We start from the raw sequence: 26,342 nt of genomic DNA, 5'->3' as shown, positions 1-26,342 counted from the left end.
AACCCCTTAGGGCTACAAGTCCAAGTCGACAGCCTCCCTAACCTTTAGGGGTTTCGGCTTTTCTAAAATACGAAATAAAGACTAGATTGAAAAGACTTACCACCGGTTCCTTCGGTCAATGATCCCAATTAATTTCTACTCAATTCTGATGCCAACCTAAGCTCCCAAATGATAACAAAAGTTGAGCCTTCAGTGATCTCACTATTCGGCCAAGTCCCTAAGAGAGTGGGGTTTTCGGCTTTTGTTGAAGCTGTGTAAAGAAAGATGAAATAGGAGGGTTTTGCTATGGTCCTGTCGACAGAACCTTGAGGTTTAGAGAACTAGAGAATCGGTCAAGAATGATGGAAAAGATAATAAAATTGGCTAGAAGAAATCGGCACAGGAAAAAGTATAGTTTTCAGGATTTCGACTTTTTATGGCAATGGCTATGAAGGTTTTAGAAACGTCTGAAGAAAAAGATGGAGATGCACAGGTGGTTAGAGAGATTCGGCTATGGAGGAAAAGAAGAAAAAGAAAAAAGTTGAAGAGAAAAGGAGAAAAGAAAGAAGAGGAGAATGGTCAGCAAACGGCACAACTTTCCCCATCATGCCGAATTTATACTGGCACTTAACCTAGCCGAATTTTCCCATGCTAGAGGCCCTTGGCCGACCAACTCCTGCTCCTTGATCAACTCCTAAATCTTCTCCTTTATCAGCTCCTAAATCCTCTCCCTTATCAGCTCCTAAATCCTCTCCCTTATCAACTCCTAAATCTTCTCCTGACAGCCTTTCACTTTAGTTCCACTGCTTACCTTTTCTGTACATAAAAATTAATAATACCAATTTGCTTACCTTGTGACTCGAACCTTTGCTCTCCTTGGTCATCCACACGCCGCCTCTCAAGCCCCTAAGTGACGCCACAAGCTAACTTACCACGGGCTTCCTTGTGTTTTATTTTACCCAGTTAATACCTTAAAGCCCAGCTAAGTAGAACCCCTTTTTCTATGGAATTAAAATTAACTAAAATTACCGGATTTTAACTTAAACTTGGGCCTTCTAGAGACCCACTAACCTGATTAAATCTACACCAAGCAGACAGAACACCAAATTTTAAAATTTTCCAACACTCACAGAATTCCCGAAAATTGGGGCGTTACATAATTCATCCATCAGTTCTATTCTATCTCATATGACATGTTCATATGAATTAATCAAGCTTCGTACACATAGTATCATCTATCACATAGGTACCGAACATACCTGAACTTTCCCATATAATTTCATTTCATTCTCACCTCTCGTTCAAATACATTAGTTCATTTGAAAGTCTTTCCATGCTTTAAGAATTCGCACACTTAGTGCATCAGTGATTTGCCGAAATCGTAACAATCTTGCACACTTAGTGCCATTTCAATAACGTAAAGCTATCTCGGTATCGCACACTTAGTGCCTCATATAGCCGAAGCTATTCCAACACGCACACTTAGTGCCATTTGTAGCAGAAGCTATTTCGAACCGCACACTTAGTGCCGAGCATAGTCGTATATCCACATGCTCAAATCGTAATCAAATATCTATACCATTTATGCATTATCAAAGCATTAAAACCTAACTATAACATCATGTATCACGTACGAACTTACCTCGTACTCAGAATTGACAATTCAGATCGTTTACCCGATAATCTTCAATTTTCCTCGATCTAAATCTGAATTCCTCTTTTCTTGATCTATATTTATTCAAAATTAACCCTTTTAATCACCAACACATTCAATGCAATATATACATATTTAGGGCATCATATAAATTAGCCCTCACATTTTCATATTTTAACATTTTAGTCCCTATTTCACAAAAACTCAAAATACACATAATTTCAAGTAACCCATGCATAGCTGAATATCATAAGGACCTCTAAGATCCTAAAACTTTCATTTATTTCACAATTCAACCCCTCAATTTACACTTTTCATAATTTAGTCCAAAATACTCAAATTCATCAAAAATCCCAATACAAAACATAGTAATCTAACACATATCTTCCATTTGCTATCATCAAACTTCATAAAACTCACATTATCAATAATGGCTCAACTCAAAATCATCAACAATTTCCAAAATTCATACATGGGCATGATAGTATATAGTGCAACGATCTCAAAAACGTATAAATTATCAAAAACCAAACAAAAACCATACCTTAATCAAGTGATCAAGTGTCGAACCCAAGCGAACCTTTTTATTTTCTTTTCTTTGATATTTTTGGCAAGAACAAACACCAAATGACCAATTTCATGCCTATATTTGTTTTTAATTTACATAAATACACATTTTACTATTTTGCCCTTAATGAAACAACATTTAAATTCCATTAACTATAGGCATTTATGTCCATCCATTATTCAAATGGTTTATTCACAACATAAGGACCTCTTATTTACAAAGACATAACAAATAAGCACTTTAACAAATAGAATGCGACTTTTACATTTTACGCGATTAAGTCCTTTTTACAACTTAAGCACACAAATGATAAAATTTCCAACATGAAACTTTCACACATATCAACTCACATATTATAAACACCAAAAATAATAAAAAAATAATTTTTTGACCTTGAATTTGTGGTCCCAAAACCACTGTTCCGACTAGGGCCTAAACTGAGCTGCTACAACTCTCCCCCTTAGGGATTTTCATCCCCGAAAATCTTACCAGTGAATAGATTTGGATACTGTTTTCTCATAGCATCCTCTGGTTCTCACGTAGATTCTTCAACCCCATGTCGATGCCATAACACTTTCACTAATGCTATTCTTTTATTTCTCAACTCTTTGTTCTCAGGAGCTAAAATCTATATCGATTCTTCTTCATAAGACATATCAGGCTAAATTTCAACCTCGGTCCAGGAAATGACATGCGTAGGATCTGATATGTATCTTCGTAGAATCAATACGTGAAATACGTTTTGTATTTTTCTAATTCAGACGGCGATGCTAATCGATAAGCCACTGGTTCGACTCACTCTATAATTTCATATGGTCCGATAATCCTTGGATTCAATTTTCATTTACGACTGAATCGATGTATTTTCTTCCACGGAGACACTTTCAAAAACATGTTATCTCTGATTCCAAATTCAATGTCTTTTCGTTTCAAATCTGCATATAATTTCTGTTGATCAGAAGTTGCTTTCAAACTTTCTCGGATCACTTTTACTTTCTGTTCTGTCTCTTTTATCAAGTCAACCCCGTGAATCTTATTCTCGCTGAGCTCAGTCCAATACAAAGGTGTACGACATTTGCAACCCTATAAGGCTTTGTATGGTGCCATTTTCATGCTCGACTGAAAACTGATATTATAAGCGAATTTAATAAAAGGCAAATACTGTTCCCACATACCTTCAAACTCAAGAATGCAACATCTCAACATATCCTTGAGAATCCAAATAATCCGCTCGGATTGACCATCCGTTTGCTGGTGAAAAGTAGTACTAAAGTGCAATTTCTTCCAAAATCGCGATATGAATCTCGTATCTCTATCTGACACATTAGATATTGGCACACCATGCAATCTCACAATATCAAAAATATATAACTCAACTAACTTATCAAGTGAGTAATTGGATCGTACTGAAATAAAATGGGCTGATTTCATTAATCAATCAACTACAACCTAGATTGCATCTATTTTTCTCAGAGAAAAAGGCAAACCCGAAATAAAATCCATCATCACTCTATCCTATTTCCACTCTGGAATCATAATCCGCTATAACAAACTAGATGGCACCTGATGTTCAGCCTTAACTTGCTAACAAATTAAGAATTTTGAAACAAATTCTGAGATATCTCGTTTCATACCATGCCACCAATAAAGTTGTTTCAGATCATTATACATTTTAGTTCTACCCGGATGAACAGATAATTGACTGTTATGAGCTTCATTTAAGATCATTTGAACCAACTCTGAATTTCTCGGAACACATATTCGATCTATTAATCTCAAACAACCTTCAGCATCAACTCAAAATTTTGAATCAGTATTCAAATAACACTGAGCTCATTTTGCTAACAATTCATTATCAATTGATAGTATTCCAATCTGAGATCAATCTTGAAAAATATGGTAGCTTCTTTCAACTGATCAAGCAAATCGTCAATTCGAGGCAGTGGATATTTGTTCTTGATAGTAACTTTGTTCAACTGACGATACTCAATGCACATTCTCATCGTGCCATCTTTCTTTTTCACAAACAGAATAGGAGCACTCCAAGGTGAGAAACTCAGTCGTGCAAATCTTCTATCGGTCAACTCTTGCAGCTAAGGCTTTAATTCTTTTAACTCTGTCAGATCCATTCTGTACAGAGCCATCAATATCAATTTTGTTCCAAGCACTAACTTAATACTAAATTCAACCTCTTGGATCGGTGGTAAACCCGGTAACTCTTCAGGAAACACATCTGGATATTCACAAACAACTGGCACTGATTCAATCTTCTTTTCAGTCACTTTCGTGTCGAGCACATAAGCTAAATAAGCTTCACAACCCTTTCTCACATATTTCTGAGCTAGCATCATTGAAATCACTACCGGCAATCCATTCAAACCATCTGATTCAATTTGGATAATCTCATTACTCTGACATCTTAAATCAATCATATTTCATTTACAATTCACGATCGCTCATGCAACGTTAGCCAATCCATACCCAGAATCATGTCAAACTCGTCAAATGATAATAATATCAAATCGGCCAAAAAATAATTATCCTGAATCATTAATTGACAATTCTTGCACACTTTATCAACCAATACACACTTGCCTAAGCGGTTCGATACTATAATTGCAAATTCAGTAGACTCTACAAGCAAAGCCTTACTGTTCACTAAATTCATGCATATATATGAATGCGTCGATCCAAGATCTATCAATGCAATCATAGAAGTATCATAGAGAGTAAAAGTACCGGTAATAACATCTGAAGATGTGCTTCTTCACGTGCTCGAATAGCGTAGGCTTGTGCAGGTGCTCTAGCATTAGATCTAACTACAGTGTCTAGCGTCACACCCCTACCACCACACGCATTTCTTGTGTTTCTCGATGGTCTACCTCTAGCTACAGTGTTACCCAACCTCATGTTTTGAGCATTATCTTTTTTAGCTAACTCTGGGCAATCTATTATAAAGTGATCTCGTGACTCACAACTATAATAAGCTCAGTTATTACTTTTTTCCCAGCAATCTCTAAAATGCCATCTTCTACATTGTTGACACTCAAGCTTAACATCTTTTATGTTGCCAACGCTCGATGCCGATGTGGCTTGAGTTTTAGGATTAGTGTATTGCTTCTCGCGATCTCTATTCCGATAGCCTCTTGAAGCTTTCGATCGATTAAAGTAATCTCTTGATTTCTTCGACAAGGAATGATAAGATTTATTCATCAATCTATTCCTCGAATCTCTCGCCTCTGCATTAACTTTTCTCTTTTCTTTGCTGAGGTCCTCGGCTTTACAAGCCCTCTCAACTAGTACGACGAATTCTTTCAGCTCAAGTATCCTGACTAACAACTTTATATCTTCATTTAATCCAACAACAAATCTTTTACACATGATCTCTTCTGTAGACACATATTCCTGGGCATATTTGCTTAAACATACAAATTCTCTTTTAGACTCAGTAATGGTCATGCGACCTTGTTTCACTTCCAGAATCTTTTTATTTTTCTGATCGAGGAATCTCTGGCTTATGTACTTCTTCTGGAACTCGGTCTGAAAGAATCCCCAGGTAACTCGTTCCCTATGAACCACCAATGTCAATGTTTTCCACCAGTGATATGCATTATCTCTAAGCAAAGATACTACGCATTTAATACATTCATCTGGAGTACAGGACAACTTATTGAATACTCGAATAATATTCTCAAGCCAGAACTCAATCCTCTTGGTATCGCCATCAACCGTAGCCCAAAACTTTTCAGTCTCATATTTATGAATCTTATCAACGGGTCGCTTATTCAGTCGAATCGGATCTACTACTGGTGGTAAAACTGAGACTTGTTGAGGAACAGGAGGGTTTGGAGGTTGTTGAGCAGCCAGACTCGTTCGTACGAATTCCGTGAACCACTCAGTCATCATTTGGAAGAAGGCTTGCTTAGCCCCTCCTCCCTGACTACAAGATATCGGCCAAGATTAGATCGGCGCTGCCCTTTGAGTGGGAGTGGGGGCATTGCTCTCAACATCATAAGCAATAGCTTGTTCAGGATCCATTTGCTAAATGAAAAACACATTGTAACTCTCAAGAATCATCACACTATCGCAATTTATATAGATGGCATGTGTAACTAGACTCACATATTATACGTTAGTCCTAGAATTGACTAAATCGTAGCTCTAATACCAACAAAATGTAAAACCCCTAACCTGTATCCATCACCGGACTAGGATTAAAGGCATTACTGAACAAATCTAAACATTCCGCATTCATTTCTCAATCATCATGGCATCAATGTCACACATCATTACAAAGTCCCTTACATAGGTCAACGAGACCTTAAACATGTATTAAAAAGGGGTCGGGACTAAACCAAGCACATACAAATTTTCTCAGAAACTTAACAAAATTTTCAAAAATTTCACAGGTCACATGCTTGTTGAACAGGCCGTGTGCCTCACACGGCTTTAGACACGCCCGTATGTCTAAACTGTGGTAAAATAGGGCATACATACTGACTTAATCACATGGCCACAAGACACACTCGTGTGCCTTGGTCGTGGTCGAAACTGACTTGGATCACACAGCCAACCACATGCCCGTGTGTGTAACCCGTATACCCTTCAAAATGGCCACACATGCCCATGTGCCAAGGCTGTGTGCCTCACACGGCCACCAGACATGCCCGTGTGTCTAGGTCGTGCACGAGACTGACTTGAATAGTTAAATTACAGCTGACACACGATCGAGACACATGCCCGTGTACTCAACCGTGTGGGGTGAAATGAGGCTTGGTTTAAGCCACATTTCCCACCTATCTCAAGTACTCAAAACCCACAACATTTTAGCATTATTTGCATACATTCATAGGCAACTAGTTCAACCATTTTTGTATATATATCATACCATTCAAATACCATCCAAATCACTACCCAAATTTCACAACCAAAACATACCAAATCAATGTACCAAAGTCATCACAACTTCCATGAGTTTCAAATATATAAACTCATCATTTATTCACATAATTCATACCACAAAATTTCCCAATTCAACAATCCAAAATCAAACCATCACATGAACATTATATACATCATATAATCTACCTATCAAACACACCATTTTAGCCATATTAAGAAGCCATACATAAAAATATTTACAAGCCAAGTTTCATGGCTAATCACAACACAAAACATACCAAAATGAAACTAACCTATACATGCCATTTACCATATATGCAACTCTCAAAATGGTACCAAAATAGATGTCCGATAGTGTGATTGATGTTGCTGACGATCCCCAAATTCGAGCTAGCTTTATAACACTGTAAAATAGAGAACATTTCACATAGTAAGCTTTAAAGCATAGTAAGTTCGTACCCTAAATAAACAACAGTTTATAATATACAAAACATCAACCAATAAACACTTAGTAGTTCACAATTCATCCATCAATTCAAATACATTAGTTCATTCAGAAGTCTTTCCATGCTTTAAGAATTCGCACACTAACTACATTAATTATTTGCAGAAACCGTAACAATCTCGCACACTTAGTGCCATTTCAATAAGCTGAAGCTATCTCGGTATCGCACACTTAGTGCCTCATATAACAAAAGCTATTCCAACATGCACACTTAGTGCCATTTGTAGACGGAGCTATTTTGAATCGCACACTTAGTGCCGAACATATATGACTCAGCTAACTTATCAAGTGAGTAATCGAATCGTACCGAAATAAAATGGGCTGATTTCATCAATCGATCAACTACAACCCAGATTGCATCTTTTTTCTCGTAGATAGGGGCAAACCCGAAATAAAATCCATCGTCACTCTATCCCATTTCCACTCCGGAATCATAATCGGCTATAACAAACCAGATGGAACCTGATGTTCAGCCTTAACTTGCTGACAAATTAAGCATTTCGAACCAAATTCTGAGATATCTCATTTCATACCTTGGCACCAATAAAGTTGTTTCAGATCATTATACATTTTAGTACTACCCAGATGAATAGATAACTGACTGCTATGAGCTTCATTTAAAATCATCTAAATCAACTCTGAATTTCTCGGAACACATATTCGATCTCTAAATCTCAAACAACATTCAACATCAACTTGAAATTCTAAATCAGTATTTAAATAACACTGAGCCCGTTTTGCTAACAATTCATTACCAACCTTCTAAGCTTCGTAAATCTGTTGAATAAATAACAGTTTTGCTTTCAACTCAGCTAAAACTGAACCATCATCAGACAAAGTTAACTAAGTATTCATCGCACGCAATGCAAACAATGATTCCCGATTCAAAGCATCATCAACAACATTGGCCTTTCCCGGATGATACTCAATGACAAGCTCATAGTTTTCTAGCAATTCTAGCCATCTTGTTTATCTTATATTCATATCTTTCTGAGTCATTCGATATTTTAAGCTTTTTGGATCGGAATATACATGACTTTTTTCACCAAACAGATAGTGGCACCAAATTTTCAATGCGAATACAATACCAGCCAGCTCAAGGTCTTGGGTCGAATAGTTCTTTTCGTAAGGCTTCAACTATCTCGAGGCATAAGCTATGACTTTGCCTTCCTGCACCAAAACACAACCTAAACCATTCAAAGATGCATTGCTATAGATCACAAATTCTTTACCCGATTCTGGCTGTTTTAACACCGAAACTTCAGTCAATAAGACTTTCAACTGATCAAAACTTTTCTGACACTTTTTAGACCATTCAAATTTCACATCATTTTGAAGAAGTTTCATCAACGGAGTCGCAATCATCGAAAAGCCTTTTACAAAACCTCAATAATAACCAGTAAGTCCAAGAAAACTACAGACTTCAGAAGCATTTCTCGTAGGTTTCCAATCCAAAATAGATGAAATCTTACTAGGATCAACTCGGATACTAGATGTCAACACATCATGTCCCAGAAAACCAACTTCGCGTAACCAGAATTCACATTTGCTAAACTTCGCATATAACTTTTTATCTTGCAAAATCTGTAGAACTATTCTCAAATGTTTGGCATGTTCAGCTTCACCACGTGAATAAATCAAAATGTCATCAATGAATACGACAAAAAATGATCTAAATACGGTCTGAAAATTTTGTTCATTAAATCCATAAAAATAGCAGGTGCATTCGTTAATCCGAAAGGCATAACTAAAAACTCATACTGTCCATACCTCATTCTGAATGCAGTTTTCGAAATATCTGAATCTTTTACTCTCAACTGATAGTATCTCGATCTGAGATCTATCTTTGAAAATACGGTAGCTCCTTTCAACTGATCAAACAAATCGTTAATTTGGGGCAGTGGATATTTGTTCTTGGTAGTCACTTTGTTCAACTAACGATACTCAATGCACATTCTCATCGTGCCATCTTTCTTTTTCATAAACAGAATAGAAGCACCTCAAGGTGAGAAACTCGGTCGTGCAAATCCTCTATCGGTCAACTCTTGCAACTGAGACTTTAATTCTTTTAACTCTATCGGAGCTATTCTATACAGAGCCATCGATATCGGTGTTGTTCCAGGCACTAACTTAATACCAAATTCAACCTCGCGGATCAGTGGTAAACCCGGTAACTCTTAAGGAAACACATCTGGATATTCACAAACAACTGGCACTGATTCAATTTTCTTTTCAGTCACTTTCGTGTCGAGCACATAAGCTAAATAAGCTTCAAAACCCTTTCTCACATATTTCTGAGCTAGCATCAATGAAATCACTGCCTGCAATCCATTCAAACCATCTGATTCAATTTGGATAATCCCATTACTCTGACATCTCAAATCAATCATCTTTTGTTTACAATTCATGACTGCATCATTAACGTTAGCCAATCCATACCCAGAATTATGTCAAACTCGTCAAATGGTAACAATATCAAATCGGCCAGAAAATAATTATCCCAAATCATCAATTGACAATTCTTGCTCACTTTATCAACCAATACACACTTGCCTGAGGGGTTCGATACTACAACTACAAATTCTGTAACACCCCGAACCCGTGACCGTCGCCGGTGTCGGACATGAGGGGTTAACGGGCCAAATCCTCTCAAAGTACCAACCAATTTGGCATTTCCAGACAGGCTGGAAACCTGCGTCACTGTCGCCTTAAAAATCATATCTCGAGTTCCAAAACTCGGAAACTGATTCCGTAAATTTTCCCTGAATTTAGACTCATATATCCATCCATGGATTTATTTCTAGAATTTTTGGTCGGGCCAATTGGTACAGTTTATTAGTTAAAGTCACCCATGTTACAGGGGTCGACTACACTGACCTTCGCGCGTTACAATTTGAATATCTCTCTGTACAGGGCTTTAATACTGGTGCCGATTGTTTCTAATGAAACTAGACTCAAAATGGAATCTGTACATTTAAGGCATGACTTCTAATTCTTTCTTGATAATTTATAATAAATTTTCAAAGTCGCGACAGGGGACCCAGAAACCGTTCCGGCCCTGTCTCGCGAGAACTTTAATATCTCTCAGTATACTGCTCATATGGTCGTTTCGTTTTGTCCATATAAAAATAGATTCATCAAGGTTCAATTTCATAATTTATTCACTATTTAATTCTACTTCTACTATTTTTAGTGATTTTTCAATCTCATCTCACTGCTGCTGTCCGCAACAGTTACTGCAGTAGACTATGCCAATTTCATGAATCTTTCCTTGGCCTTAATCATCCATCATACATGACACAAATTATGGCCACCTTATCAAAATTAAAGTTTCTAAGACTCGTAGCTATAGGTTCTAGCATCCCACTCGACGACCACATAGGCCATTTTCACATGGCTTAAAGTTTACAACCCACAGTTCAACAAAACATAACAGCCTATACATGCCAAATGTTCTTCAACAACGAAGACAATACCAAAAGATTTCCAGCCGGTGTGATGACTTCAACGACGGCTCCGAGCACGCAACAATACGAGTCCAAGAGACCTAAAATGGGTGACAAGAAAACACCGAGTGAGTTTATAACTCAGTAAGTCATAAGCATTCATCAACCACCCATTGATAAAGTTATCACAACATGAAACAATAAACGAGGCTAGGTACTCATCCATATCGAAACTATACCATAATTCCTCGGACCTTTCGGTTCAATCTCATACCAAGTCATACATCCACATTTCATATTTATACAATACGATATTTGAGGCTCTTTACACCCCAACTCATTCACAACACAATCATACAATTGCAATCATCACATAGATCTAAGGCTTACCAAGTTCAACCCCGAGCATGAACGTATTTCCTATTCGTCATGAGCTCAAGGTACTTACCCGATCCGCTGTCCATACTCAACTCGATGGAGACACACCCTCCATATAATTGTTCGATCGGAGATATATATATATATATATACATATATATAGAGTACGCACACACAGTGCTTATTACTCGATTTCGCACACTTAGTGCCATGCAATTTAAGCCCGCACACATAGTGCCATACCCTTCGAGCTCGCACACCCAGTGCCGTATATTTCCAGCATGCACACTTAGTGCCATATATTTCCAGCATGCACACTTAGTGCCAATCTCGTCACCGTACACACGTATTGCCAGACACTTAGTGCCGAAAGCAAACTTTCTACACATTTCACTATTTCTTTTACATTCAACAAATGTCATCACTCCATACACATACATTTTCATTTATATATATATATCATCCCATTAAACACAATTGCATAAATTTTACAATCATTTAAGCAATATCAAATACGTGCTTAATGACTTACCTTGTGTTAGGTAAAACGGTTCCAACTCGGCTACTCGACGTTCTTCCCTTTGCTTTTGCTTGATTCGCCTCCTCTAACTCCTTGAGCTAAATCAATAAATTAACTAGTTTAACCATCTTGCCAAATATTAATATCAAAATACTAATGATTTCATAGCATAGGAGACACATGGCAAATTTATATCTTTCTACCTTATGATCTTAAGCTATTCGACTTATAGCCAATTATCTAAGTCAAGATAAAAATCATCGATTTGCCTAACTATAGCCGAATGTGCAACATCAATCTATCATTTCCACTTCATTTAACACTTAACATTTACCACATATCAATTAACCAAACTCTTCATCTAATCATGCTCTCATATTCGGTCATCCATAGCTATACTAACCATATAGCAAATTGATTCTAAGTCTAACACAAGTACCACATTTTTAACACCATGGTCAAGACTTCATGTCTCATCCACAACATCAAAACACCAACCGAATCCTTCCTATCACCGAGACTAAAATTCACACCTTGGGCTTCCTACATTCTTTTCATAACATTCATAGTTCATTCGGCCATTCATCACTCAACCAACAAAATTTTCTAGCAAACTCTTATGACCAAGCACACACATATACTTACATTTCAAACTCAAAATACCCAAAATCACATATTAACTAAGTCATCCTAAACAATGCCGAATCCTTAAGTGATTAAACATCAATCTCTTTTTTTTTTTTAGAAAGACCAATTTCTTTCCTCAAGACATTCATCATCAAGGTTTTGACATGGCTAAGTAGGAAACTTAGTAGCTAGCTTAAAGTATGCTAACCTTTCAAGAACCAACATGAACTCACTTACCTTAATTCAAGCTCAAGGGTGACCAAACCTTCTCTTCCTTTCTCCTTCAATTCGCCAAGCATGAACCAAGGATGAACACTTTTTTTTTTTTTCAACTCACGGCAACAAAAGGGGGGCATGCATGAGACCATTTCTCTTTGTTCATCATTTCCTTTTTCCATTTCTTTAATGCTAGCTTTTTTTTTAATAGTTTCCTACATACACTATTAACATAACATGTTGGAGACATGTTTTCCACCCATAGCATGGCGGCCACTACTAATTGGGGGAAATTGACATGCAAGTCCCCCCTTTTTCTTACATGCATTAATAGGCCACTTTAACATTAGCCTATCATATTTCACCATGTCTCATATTGATCCCTATTTAATAATTTCTCACACAATTGGTAAAATTAGAGAATGAAACTTTCACATATGCATGTACACACATAATAAGCATAGGATATAACAAATAATTATTTTTATAACTCGGTTTTGTGGTCCCGAAACCACTTCCCGACTAGGGTCACATTATGGCTGTCACAACTCTCCCCCACCTAAGAAATTTTCGTCCCCGAAAATCTTACCGGTGAATAGGTCCGGGTATCGTTCTTTCATAGAGTCCTCAAGTTCCCAAGTGGCTTCTTCGATTCCGTGTTTATGCCACAACACCTTCACTAATGGGATTTTCTTATTTCGCAACTCCTTTACTTCACGCATCAATATGCGAATCGGTTCTTCCGCATAACTCAAATTAGGGTGAATCTCAATCTCGAGATGGAGTGGTTACGTGCGACGGTCCGATCTATATCGTCAAGCATCGAGACATGGAAAACGCTGTGGATCCTTTCAAGCTCGGGGTAAAATTAATCGACGCCATCTGGTCCAACTCGTTCGGCTACTTCATACGGACCGATGAACCTCGGACTCAATTTTCCCTTACGGCCAAATCTAAGCACCTTCTTCCAGGGTGAGACTTTGAGAAATACCTTGTCTCCAACCTGATATTCAATGTCTTTCCTTTTCAAATCCGCATACGACTTTTGGCGATCCGGCGACCTTCAAACTTTCACGAATTACTCGAACTTTTGCTCGGCATCCTTAACCAAATCAACCTCAAGAATTTACCTTCACTAAGTTCATCCAGAATAATGGGGTACGGCATTTACGATCGTATAAAGCCTCGTAGGCGCCATCTTAATACTTGTTTGAAAGCTATTGTTGTGTTTAATTCAATCAAAGGCGATACTGTTCCCATGAACCATTAAACTCAAGGATGCAACATCTCAACATATCCTCGAGTATTTGAATTATCCGTTCGGATTGACCATCGGTTTAGGGGTGAAAGGCGGTGCTGAAATGCAACTTGGTACCCAAAGCTTCTTGCAACTTCTTCCAAAATCGCGAGGTAAATCTCGGATCTCTATCCGACACGATGGAAATAGGCACCCCGTGTAATCTCACAATCTGAGAAACGTACAATTCGGCTAGTTTGTCCATTGAAAAATCCGTACGTACGGGGATAAAGTGAGCCGACTTAGTCAGTCTATCGACAACGACCCAAATCGCATCCTTCTTACTCACTGACAATGGCAGTCCGGAGACAAAGTCCATTGTGACTCGATCCCATTTCCACTCGGGTATCGTGATCGGCTGAAGTAATCCTGAAGGCACTTGATGTTCCGCTTTCACTTGTTGACATATTAAACATCTCGAAACAAAATCAGAGATGTCTCGTTTCATACCATGCCACCAAAACCGACGTTTCAAATCGTTGTACATCTTCGTACTCCCCGGATGGATTGCCATTCGACTACAATGGGCTTCGTTCAAAATTATTGGAATAAGTTCAATTCTTTGGAACACAGACGACTTCGAACCTCAAACAATCGTCATCATCGATTTGAAATTCGAGTCCTTGTTCGAACACACTCATCCCGTTTTGCAACCAACTCATCGTCGACTTTCGAGCTTCACGAATTTGACGTATCAATAATGGTTTGGCTTTCAATTCAGCTACTAACACATTGTCGAGTAGGATAGACAAGTGTACATTCATCGTCGTAAAGCAAAAAAGTGATTTCGCTTAAGGCATCCGCAACCACATTAGCCTTTCCGGGTGATAATCAATGACGAGCTCATAATCTTTTAACAACTCGAGCCATCGCCTTTGTCGCAGATTTAAGTCTCTTTGGGTCATCAAATATTTGAGACTTTTGTGATCCGAATACACATGGCACTTCTCACCAAATAAGTAATGTCGCCATATCTTTAAGGCGAATACGATGGCAGCCAATTCGAGATCATGGGTCGGATAATTTTTCTCATGTGGCTTTAATTGTCTCGACGCATAGGCCACAACTCGCCCTTCTTACATCAATACGCAACCCAACCCAAGTAGGGATGCGTCACTATAAATGACAAACTCTTTGCCCGATTTGGGTTGCACTAGAATTGGGGCTTCGGTCAAATAAGCTTTCAGTTGATCGAAACTTTTTGACATTTCTCAAATCCATTCGAACTTAACATCCTTTTGGAGTAGCCGTCATTGGCGTGGCTATCGTCGAGAAACCTTTACAAATCGTCGGTAATAACCGGTAAGCCCCAAAAGCTCCTAACTTCGGTAACATTCCTTGGTGGTTTCAATCGACTATGGCTGAAATTTTGTTCGGGTCCACCCGACACCGTCACGGACACCACGTGCCCCAAGAAGCTAACCTCTTTCAACCAAAATTCACATTTACCGAACTTTGCGTATAATCGCTTATCTCGTAAGATTTGCAACACTAGCCTCGGTGTTCAAGATGTTCAGTTTCATCTCGAATAGACCAAAATGTCATCGATAAATACAACTACGAACCGATCCAAGTATGGCCTGAAAATTCTATTCATTAAATCCATAAACACCGCAGGGCATTAGTGAGCCCAAACGGCATCACCAAGAATTCGTAGTGACCGTACCTCGTTCTAAAAGCGGTTTTGGTATGTCCGATTCTCGGACCCTCAACCGATAGTACCCGACCTCAAATCTATCTTTGAAAACACCGAGGCTCCCTTTAATTGATCAAACAAATCGTCAATTCGTGGCAATGGGTATTTATTCTTTATCGTCACTTTATTGAGTTGACGATAGTCGATGCACAACCTCATGGTTCCGTCCTTATTTTTCACAAACAATACAGGTGCGCCCCATGAAGAAAAACTCGGTCGAGCGAAACCTCTATCCGTCAATTCTTGCAATTGAACCTTCAATTCCTTTAATTCCGTTAATGCCAAACGATACGGGGCTATTGAAATCGGCGTAGTACCCGGTACAACTTCGATGCCGAATTCCACTTCTCGAACCGGTGGCAATCCCGATAACTCCTCAGGAAAAACATCTGAATACTCACAAACCACTGGTACCGATTCGAGTTTCCTTTCCGTCTCTTTACTTTCAAACACATACGCAAGGTATGTTTCACACCCTTTTCACATACCTCCGGCGGTCATAGAAGATATTATCATTGGCGCTCCTTTTAAATCAAGAGACTCGACTCGGACTACCTCATTATTTGCACTCCTCAAATCAATGGTTTTCCTTTGCAATCAACCATCTTGCATCATGTACGGTCACCAATCCATACCAAGAATAACATCAATTCATTAAATGGTAGAAGCATCGATCGGTCGGAAAACAGATTCTCGAATTATTAGGGGCATCTCTTGCACACTTTATCAACGAGCACGTATTGACCCAAAAGGTTTGACACTCGAATTACGAACTCAGAGACTCAACGGTAGAGTCTTCTTTGGATGCTATGGTTTCACATACATATGAGTGAGTAGAGCCGGGTCAATCAATGCAATCACAATAGTATCAAAGAGAGTAAAAGTACCGGTGATAACGTCGGGGAGGATGCCTCCTCTCGTGCGCTGGATGGCATATGCTCTAGCAGAGCACGGGTCTCGGATCGGACAGCAGATTAGAGGCTCCTCTCGATTACCACCCCTACCTCTAGAGATTCTCGGGGCCTACCTCCACCGTCGTTCCACTAGGTCTTGCACCTTGTGTCTTATTCCTCTCATCTAACTCCGTGCAATCTCTAATGAAGTGGTCCTTGAACCGCATCCATAACAGGCCCTATTAATGACTTACCCCAACATTCACCTAGGTGTCGTCTTCCACATTGGGGGCATTGGTCTCTCTTGACGATTATTGCCCACACTAGCTACTGAAGTAGCTCGGGAGTCCGTCAATGGTCGGGCTCTAATGGAAATTCCGCGATCGTCCTCGACTTCTGGTGTCCTCCACGAACCTCTTTCTGCCGAGAATGGAGCTTTACTCGTCGATCTTTTACGGTAATCTCTTGCTTCAAATTCAGCCTTCTTCTTCTCCTTCCCAAGTTCTTCCGCCTTGCGAGCTCGTTCGACTAGTGTCACGAACTCCTTTATCTCCAAAATTCCCACTAGTAACTTTAACTCTTCATTCAATCCTTCTTCAAATCTTTTGCACATCGTAACCTCATCAGCCACACACTCCCGAGCATACCGACTAAGTCTTACGAACTCATGTTCAGATTCGAGATCTGATCATCCGGCCTTGCTTGAGTTCCAAGAATTCCTTATGCTTCTGATCGATGAACCATTGACTAATGTATTTCTTTCGAAATTCGGATTGAAAGAAATCCCAAGTAACTCGTTCATTTGGGACTATGGAAATTAAAGTCCTCCACCAATAGTAAGCTGAGTCTCGCAACAAGGATATAGCACACTTAAGACATTCATCGGGTGTGCATGACAGTCCATCTAACACTCGAATGGTGTTATCAAGCGAATCGGCTCTTTCGGCATCATCGGTGACTATGGCCTTGAACTCCTCGGCCCGCGCTTCCTAATCAAGTCTGGTGGTTTGCTTAGCCTCACGGGATCGAAGAATCGGAGGCATTACGGGCTCTTGGGGTGGAGTATTTAAATTTGGGAATGGTTGGGCGGCCGGGTTGGTTCGGGCATATTGCGCGACCCACTCATTCATCATGGTGAAGAAGGCTTGTTTTGCCCCTTCATTTTGATTATTCGCGGATGACTGAGGCTCAACAGGAGGTGTCCCTTGCACGGGGGCAGCCGCTACACTTTCAACGTCATCCGCCAAGGGTCTCTCTATCCCGGGTTCCATCGCTAATCAAAACAAAAATTTCAACCGTCAGAAGTCATCACATTATTAAGCACTAACAATTTGGCATGTATAGCTAGACTCACACGCTCTATGGTAGTCCTAGAACCGACTAAACCATAGCTTTGATACCAATTAAATGTAACACCCGAACCCGTGACCGTCGCGTTGTCGGACACGAGGGGTTAACGGCCAAATCCTCTCAAAGTACCAACCAATTTGGCATTTCAGACAGTGGAAAACTGCGTCCTTGTCGTCTTAAAATCATATCTCGAGTTCCAAAACTCGAAACTGATTCTGTAAATTTTCCTGAATTTAGACTCATATATCCATCCATTGATTTATTTCTAGAATTTTGTTCGGGCCAATTGGTACAGTTTATTAGTTAAAGTCACCCATGTTACAGGGGTCGACTACACTGACCTTCGCACGTTACAATTTGGATATCTCTCTGTACAGGGCTTTAATACTGGTGCGGATTGTTTCTAATGAAACTAGACTCAAAATGGAATCTGAACATATAAGGCATGACTTCTAATTATTTCTTGATAATTTATAATAAATTTTCAAAGTTGCGACAGGGGACCCAGAAACCGTTCCGGCCCTGTCTCGCGAGAACTTTAATATCTCTCAGTATACTGCTCATATGGTCGTTTCGTTTCGTCCATATAAAAATAGATTCATCAAGGTTAAATTTCATAATTTATTCACTATTTAATTGTACTTCTACTATTTTTAGTGATTTTTCAATCTCATCTCACTGCTGCTGTCCGCAACAGTTACTGCGATGAGACTATGCCAATTTCATGAATCTTTCCTTGGCCTTAATCATCCATCATACATGACACAAATTATGGCCACCTTATCAAAATTAAAGTTTCTAAGACTCGTAGCTATAGGTTCTAGCATCCCACTCGACGACCACATAGGCCATTTTCACATGGCTTAAAATTTACAACCCACAGTTCAACAAAACATAACAGCCTATACATGCCAAATGTTCTTCAACAACGAAGACAATACCAAAAGATTTCCAGCCGGTGTGATGACTTCAACGACGGCTCCGAGCACGCAACAATACGAGTCCAAGAGACCTAAAATGGGTGACAAGAAAACACCGAGTGAGTTTATAACTCAGAAGTCATAAGCATTCATCAACCACCCATTGATAAAGTTATCACAACATGAAACAATAAACGAGGCTAGGTACTCATCCATATCGAAACTATACCATAATTCCTCGGACCTTTCGGTTCAATCTCATACCAAGTCATACATCCACATTTCATATTTATACAATACGATATTTGAGGCTCTTTACACCCCAACTCATTCACAACACAATCATACAATTGCAATCATCACATAGATCTAAGGCTTACCAAGTTCAACCCCGAGCATGAACGTATTTCCTATTCGTCATGAGCTCAAGGTACTTACCGATCCGCTGTCCATACTCAACTCGATGGAGACACACCCTCCATATAATTGTTCGATCGGAGATATATATATATATACATATATATAGAGTACGCACACACAGTGCTTATTACTCGATTTCGCACACTTGGTGCCATGCAATTTAAGCCCGCACACATAGTGCCATACCCTTCGAGCTCGCACACCCGGTCAGTATATTTCCAGCATGCACACTTAGTGCCATATATTTCCAGCATGCACACTTAGTGCCAATCTCGTCACCGTACACACGTATTGTTCAAGACACTTAGTGCCGAAAGCAAACTTTCTACACATTTCACTATTTCTTTTACATTCAACAAATGTCATCACTCCATACACATACATTTTCATTTATATATATATATCATCCCATTAAACACAATTGCATAAATTTTACAATCATTTAAGCAATATCAAATACGTGCTTAATGACTTACCTTGTGTTAGGTAAAACGGTTCCAACTCGGCTACTCGACGTTCTTCCCTTTGCTTTTGCTTGATTCGCCTCCTCTAACTCCTTGAGCTAAATCAATAAATTAACTAGTTTAACCATCTTGCCAAATATTAATATCAAAATACTAATGATTTCATAGCATAGGAGACACATGGCAAATTTATATCTTTCTACCTTATGATCTTAAGCTATTCGACTTATAGCCAATTATCTAAGTCAAGATAAAATCATCGATTTGCCTAACTATAGCCGAATGTGCAACATCAATCTATCATTTCCACTTCATTTAACACTTAACATTTACCACATATCAATTAACCAAACTCTTCATCTAATCATGCTCTCATATTCGGTCATCCATAGCTATACTAACCATATAGCAAATTGATTCTAAGTCTAACACAAGTACCACATTTTTAACACCATGGTCAAGACTTCATGTCTCATCCACAACATCAAAACACCAACCGAATCCTTCCTATCACCGAGACTAAAATTCACACCTTGGGCTTCCTACATTCTTTTCATAACATTCATAGTTCATTCGCCATTCATCACTCAACCAACAAAATTTTCTAGCAAACTCTTATGACCAAGCACACACATATACTTACATTTCAAACTCAAAATACCCAAAATCACATATTAACTAAGTCATCCTAAACAATGCCGAATCCTTAAGTGATTAAACATCAATCTCTTTTTTTTTTTTTAGAAAGACCAATTTCTTTCCTCAAGACATTCATCATCAAGGTTTTGACATGGCTAAGTAGGAAACTTAGTAGCTAGCTTAAAGTATGCTAACCTTTCAAGAACCAACATGAACTCACTTACCTTAATTCAAGCTCAAGGGTGACCAAACCTTCTCTTCCTTTCTCCTTCAATTCGGCCAAGCATGAACCAAGGATGAACACTTTCTTTTTTTTTTTCAACTCACGGCAACAAAGGGGGGGCATGCATGAGACCATTTCTCTTTGTTCATCATTTCCCCTTTTTTCCATTTCTTTAATGCTAGCTTTTTTTTTAATAGTTTCCTACATACACTATTAACATAACATGTTGGAGACATGTTTTCCACCCATAGCGTGGCCGGCCACTACTAATTGGGGGGGGAAATTGACATGCAAGTCCCCCCTTTTTCTTACATGCATTAATAGGCCACTTTAACATTAGCCTATCATATTTCACCATGTCTCATATTGATCCCTATTTAATAATTTCTCACACAATTGGTAAAATTAGAGAATGAAACTTTCACATATGCATGTACACACATAATAAGCATAGGATATAACAAATAATTATTTTTATAACTCGGTTTTGTGGTCCCAAACCACTTCCGACTAGGGTCACATTATGGCTGTCACAACTCTCCCCACCTAAGAAATTTTCGTCCCGAAAATCTTACCGGTGAATAGGTCCGGTATCGTTCTTTCATAGAGTCCTCAAGTTCCCAAGTGGCTTCTTCGATTCCGTGTTTATGCCACAACACCTTCACTAATGGGATTTTCTTATTTCGCAACTCCTTTACTTCACGCATCAATATGCGAATCGGTTCTTCTTCATAACTCAAATTAGGTGAATCTCAATCTCGGATGGAGTGGTTACGCGCGACGGGTCGGATCTATATCGTCAAGCATCGAGACATGGAAAACGTTGTGGATCCTTTCAAGCTCGGGGTAAAATTAATCGAGACGCCATTGGTCCAACTCGTTCGGCTACTTCATACGGACCGATGAACCTCGGACTCAATTTTCCCTTACGGCCAAATCTAAGCACCTTCTTCCAGGGTGAGACTTTGAGAAATACCTTGTCTCCAACCTGATATTCAATGTCTTTCCTTTTCAAATCCGCATACGACTTTTGGCGATCCGAGCGACCTTCAAACTTTCACGAATTACTCAAACTTTTGCTCGGCATCCTTAACCAAATCAACCTCAAGAATTTACCTTCACTAAGTTCATCCGAATAATGGGTACGGCATTTACGACCGTATAAAGCCTCGTAAGGCGCCATCTTAATACTTGTTTGAAAGCTATTGTTGTAAGCGAATTCAATCAAAGGCAGATACCGTTCCCATGAACCATTAAACTCAAGGATGCAACATCTCAACATATCCTCGAGTATTTGAATTATCCGTTCGGATTGACCATCGGTTTGGGGGTGAAAGGCGGTGCTGAAATGCAACTTGGTACCCAAAGCTTCTTGCAACTTCTTCCAAAATCGCGAGGTAAATCTCGGATCTCTATCCGACACGATGAAAATAGGCACCCGTGTAATCTCACAATCGAGAAACGTACAATTGGCTAGTTTGTCCATTGAAAATCCGTGACGACGAGGATAAAGTGAGCCGACTTAGTCGATCTATCGACAACGACCCAAATCGCATCCTTCTTACTCACTGACAATGGCAGTCCAGAGACAAAGTCCATTGTGACTCGATCCCATTTCCACTCGGGTATCGTGATCGGTGAAGTAATCCTGAAGGCACTTGATGTTCCGCTTTCACTTGTTGACATATTAAACATCTCAAACAAAATCGAGATGTCTCGTTTCATACCATGCCACCAAAACCGACGTTTCAAATCGTTGTACATCTTCGTACTCCCGGATGGATTGCCATTCGACTACAATGGGCTTCGTTCAAAATTATTGGAATAAGTTCAATTCTTTGGAACACAGACGACTTCAACCTCAAACAATCGTCATCATCGATTTGAAATTCGAGTCCTTGTTCGAACACACTCATCCCGTTTTGCAACCAACTCATCGTCGACTTTCGAGCTTCACGAATTTGACGATCAATAATGGTTTGGCTTTCAATTCAGCTACTAACACATTGTCGAGTAGGATAGACAAGTGTACATTCATCGCTCAGTAAAGCACAAAAGTGATTTCGGCTTAAGGCATCCGCAACCACATTAGCCTTTCCCGGTGATAATCAATGACGAGCTCATAATCTTTTAACAACTCGAGCCATCGCTTTGTCGCAGATTTAAGTCTCTTTGGGTCATCAAATATTTGAGACTTTTGTGATCCGAATACACATGGCACTTCTCACCAAATAAGTAATGTCGCCATATCTTTAAGGCGAATACGATGGCGACCAATTCGAGATCATGGGTCGGATAATTTTCTCATGTGGCTTTAATTGTCTCGACGCATAGGCCACAACTCGCCCTTCTTGCATCAATACGCAACCCAACCCAAGTAGGGATGCGTCACTATAAATGACAAACTCTTTGCCCGATTTGGGTTGCACTAGAATTGGGGCTTCATCAAATAAGCTTTCAGTTGATCGAAACTTTTTGACATTTCTCCGTCCATTCGAACTTAACATCCTTTTGGAGTAAGCCGTCATTGGCGTGGCTATCGTCGAGAAACCTTTACAAATCGTCGGTAATAACCGTAAGCCCCAAAAAGCTCCTAACTTCGGTAACATTCCTTGGTGGTTTCCAATCGACTATGGCTGAAATTTTGTTCGGGTCCACCCTGACACCCGATGCGGACACCACGTGCCCCAAGAAGCTAACCTCTTTCAACCAAAATTCACATTTACCGAACTTTGCGTATAACTGCTTATCTCGTAAGATTTGCAACACTAGCCTCAGGTGTTCAGCATGTTCAGTTTCATCTCTCGAATAGACCAAAATGTCATCGATAAATACAACTACGAACCGATCCAAGTATGGCCTGAAAATTCTATTCATTAAATCCATAAACACCGCAGGGGCATTAGTGAGCCCAAACGGCATCACCAAGAATTCGTAGTGACCGTACCTCGTTCTAAAAGCGGTTTTGGGTATGTCCGATTCTCGGACCCTCAACTGATAGTACCCCGACCTCAAATCTATCTTTGAAAACACCGAGGCTCCCTTTAATTGATCAAACAAATCGTCAATTCGTGGCAATGGGTATTTATTCTTTATCGTCACTTTATTGAGTTGACGATAGTCGATGCACAACCTCATGGTTCCGTCCTTATTTTTCACAAACAATACAGGTGCGCCCCATGAAGAAAAACTCGGTCGAGCGAAACCTCTATCCGTCAATTCTTGCAATTGAACCTTCAATTCCTTTAATTCGTTAATGCCAAACGATACGGGCTATTGAAATCGGCCTAGTACCGGTACAACTTCGATGCGAATTCCACTTCTCGAACCGGTGGCAATCCCGATAACTCCTCGGGAAAACATCTCAATACTCACAAACCACTGGTACCGATTCGAGTTTCCTTTCCGTCTCTTTACTTTCAAACACATACGCAAGGTATGTTTCACACCCTTTTCACATACCTCCGAGCGGTCATAGAAGATATTATCATTGGCGCTCCTTTTAAATCGAAGAGACTCGACTCGGACTACCTCATTATTTGCACTCCTCAAATCAATGGTTTTCCTTTGCGATCCACCTTTGCATCATGTACGGTCACCAATCCATACCAAGAATAACATCGAATTCATTAAATGGTAGAAGCATCGATCGGTAGGAAAACAGATTCTCGAATTATTAGGGGCATCTCTTGCACACTTTATCAACGAAAGCACGTATTGACCCAAAGGGTTTGACACTGAATTACGAACTCAAGAGACTCAACGGTAGAGTCTTCTTGGATGCTATGGTTTCACATACATATGAGTGAGTAGAGCGGGGTCAATCAATGCAATCACAATAGTATCAAAGAGAGTAAAAGTACCAGTGATAACGTCGGGGAGGATGCCTCCTCTCGTGCGCTGGATGGCATATGCTCTAGCAGAGCACGGGTCTCGAATCGGACAGCCGTATTAGAGGCTCCTCTCTGATTACCACCCCTACCTCTAGAGATTCTCGGGGCCTACCTCCACCGTCGTTCCACTAGGTCTTGCACCTTGTGTCTTATTCCTCTCATCTAGCTCCGTGCAATCTCTAATGAAGTGGTCCTTGAACCGCATCCATAACAGCCCTATTATGCAGACTTACCCCAACATTCACCTAGGTGTCGTCTTCCACATTGGGGCATTCAGGTCTCTCTTGACGATTATTGCCCACACTAGCTATCAAGTAGCTCGGGAGTCCGTCAATGGTCGGGCTCTAATGGAAATTCCCGATCGTCCTCGACTTCTTGGTGTCCTCCACGAACCTCTTTACACCGAGAACGGAGCTTTACTCGTCGATCTTTTATGGTAATCTCTTGCTTCAAATTCAGCCTTCTTCTTCTCCTTCCCAAGTTCTTCCGCCTTGCGTGCTCGTTCGACTAGTGTCACGAACTCCTTTATCTCCAAAATTCCCACTAGTAACTTTAACTCTTCATTCAATCCTTCTTCAAATCTTTTGCACATCGTAACCTCATCAGCCACACACTCCCGAGCATACCGACTAAGTCTTACGAACTCATGTTCAGATTCGAGATCTGATCATCCGCCTTGCTTGAGTTCCAAGAATTCCTTATGCTTCGATCGATGAACCGTTGACTAATGTATTTCTTTCAAATTCGGATTGAAAGAAATCCCAAGTAACTCGTTCATTTGGGACTATGGAAATTAAAGTCCTCCACCAATAGTAAGTGAGTCTCTTAACAAGGATATAGCACACTTAAGACATTCATCGGTGTGCATGACATCCATCTAACACTCGAATGGTGTTATCAAGCGAATCGGCTCTTTCAAAGATCATCGGTGACTATGGCCTTGAACTCCTCGGCCCCGCGCTTCCTAATCAAGTCTACAGGTGGTTTGCTTAGCCTCACAGGATCAGTAACTGGAGGCATTACGGGCTCTTGGGGTGGAGTATTTAAATTTGGGAATGGTTGGGCAGCCGGGTTGGTTCGGGCATATTGCGCGACCCACTCATTCATCATGGTGAAGAAGGCTTGTTTTGCCCCTTCATTTTGATTATTCGCGGATGACTGAGGCTCAACAGGAGGTGTCCCTTGCACGGGGGCAGCCGCTACACTTTCAACGTCATCCGCCAAGGGTCTCTATCCCGGTTCCATCGCTAATCAAAACAAAAATTTCAACCGTCAGAAGTCATCACATTATTAAGCACTAACAATTTGGCATGTATAGCTAGACTCACACGCTCTATGGTAGTCCTAGAACCGACTAAACCATAGCTTTGATACCAATTAAATGTAACACCCCGAACCCGTGACCGTCGCCGGTGTCGGACACGAGGGGTTAACGGGCCAAATCCTCTCAAAGTACCAACCAATTTGGCATTTCCAGACAGGCTGGAAAACTGCGTCACTGTCGTCTTAAAAATCATATCTCGAGTTCCAAAACTCAGAAACTGATTCTGTAAATTTTCCCTGAATTTAGACTCATATATCCATCCATTGATTTATTTCTAGAATTTTTGTTCGGGCCAATTGGTACAGTTTATTAGTTAAAGTCACCCATGTTACAGGGGTCGACTACACTGACCTTCGCACGTTACAATTTGGATATCTCTCTGTACAGGGCTTGAATACTGGTGCCGATTGTTTCTAATGAAACTAGAC

The sequence above is a fragment of the Gossypium arboreum genome, chromosome 2, assembly GCF_025698485.1.
Source record: "Gossypium arboreum isolate Shixiya-1 chromosome 2, ASM2569848v2, whole genome shotgun sequence".
In the NCBI taxonomy this organism is placed as follows: Eukaryota; Viridiplantae; Streptophyta; class Magnoliopsida; order Malvales; family Malvaceae; genus Gossypium; species Gossypium arboreum.
This window is presented reverse-complemented; position numbering follows the sequence as displayed.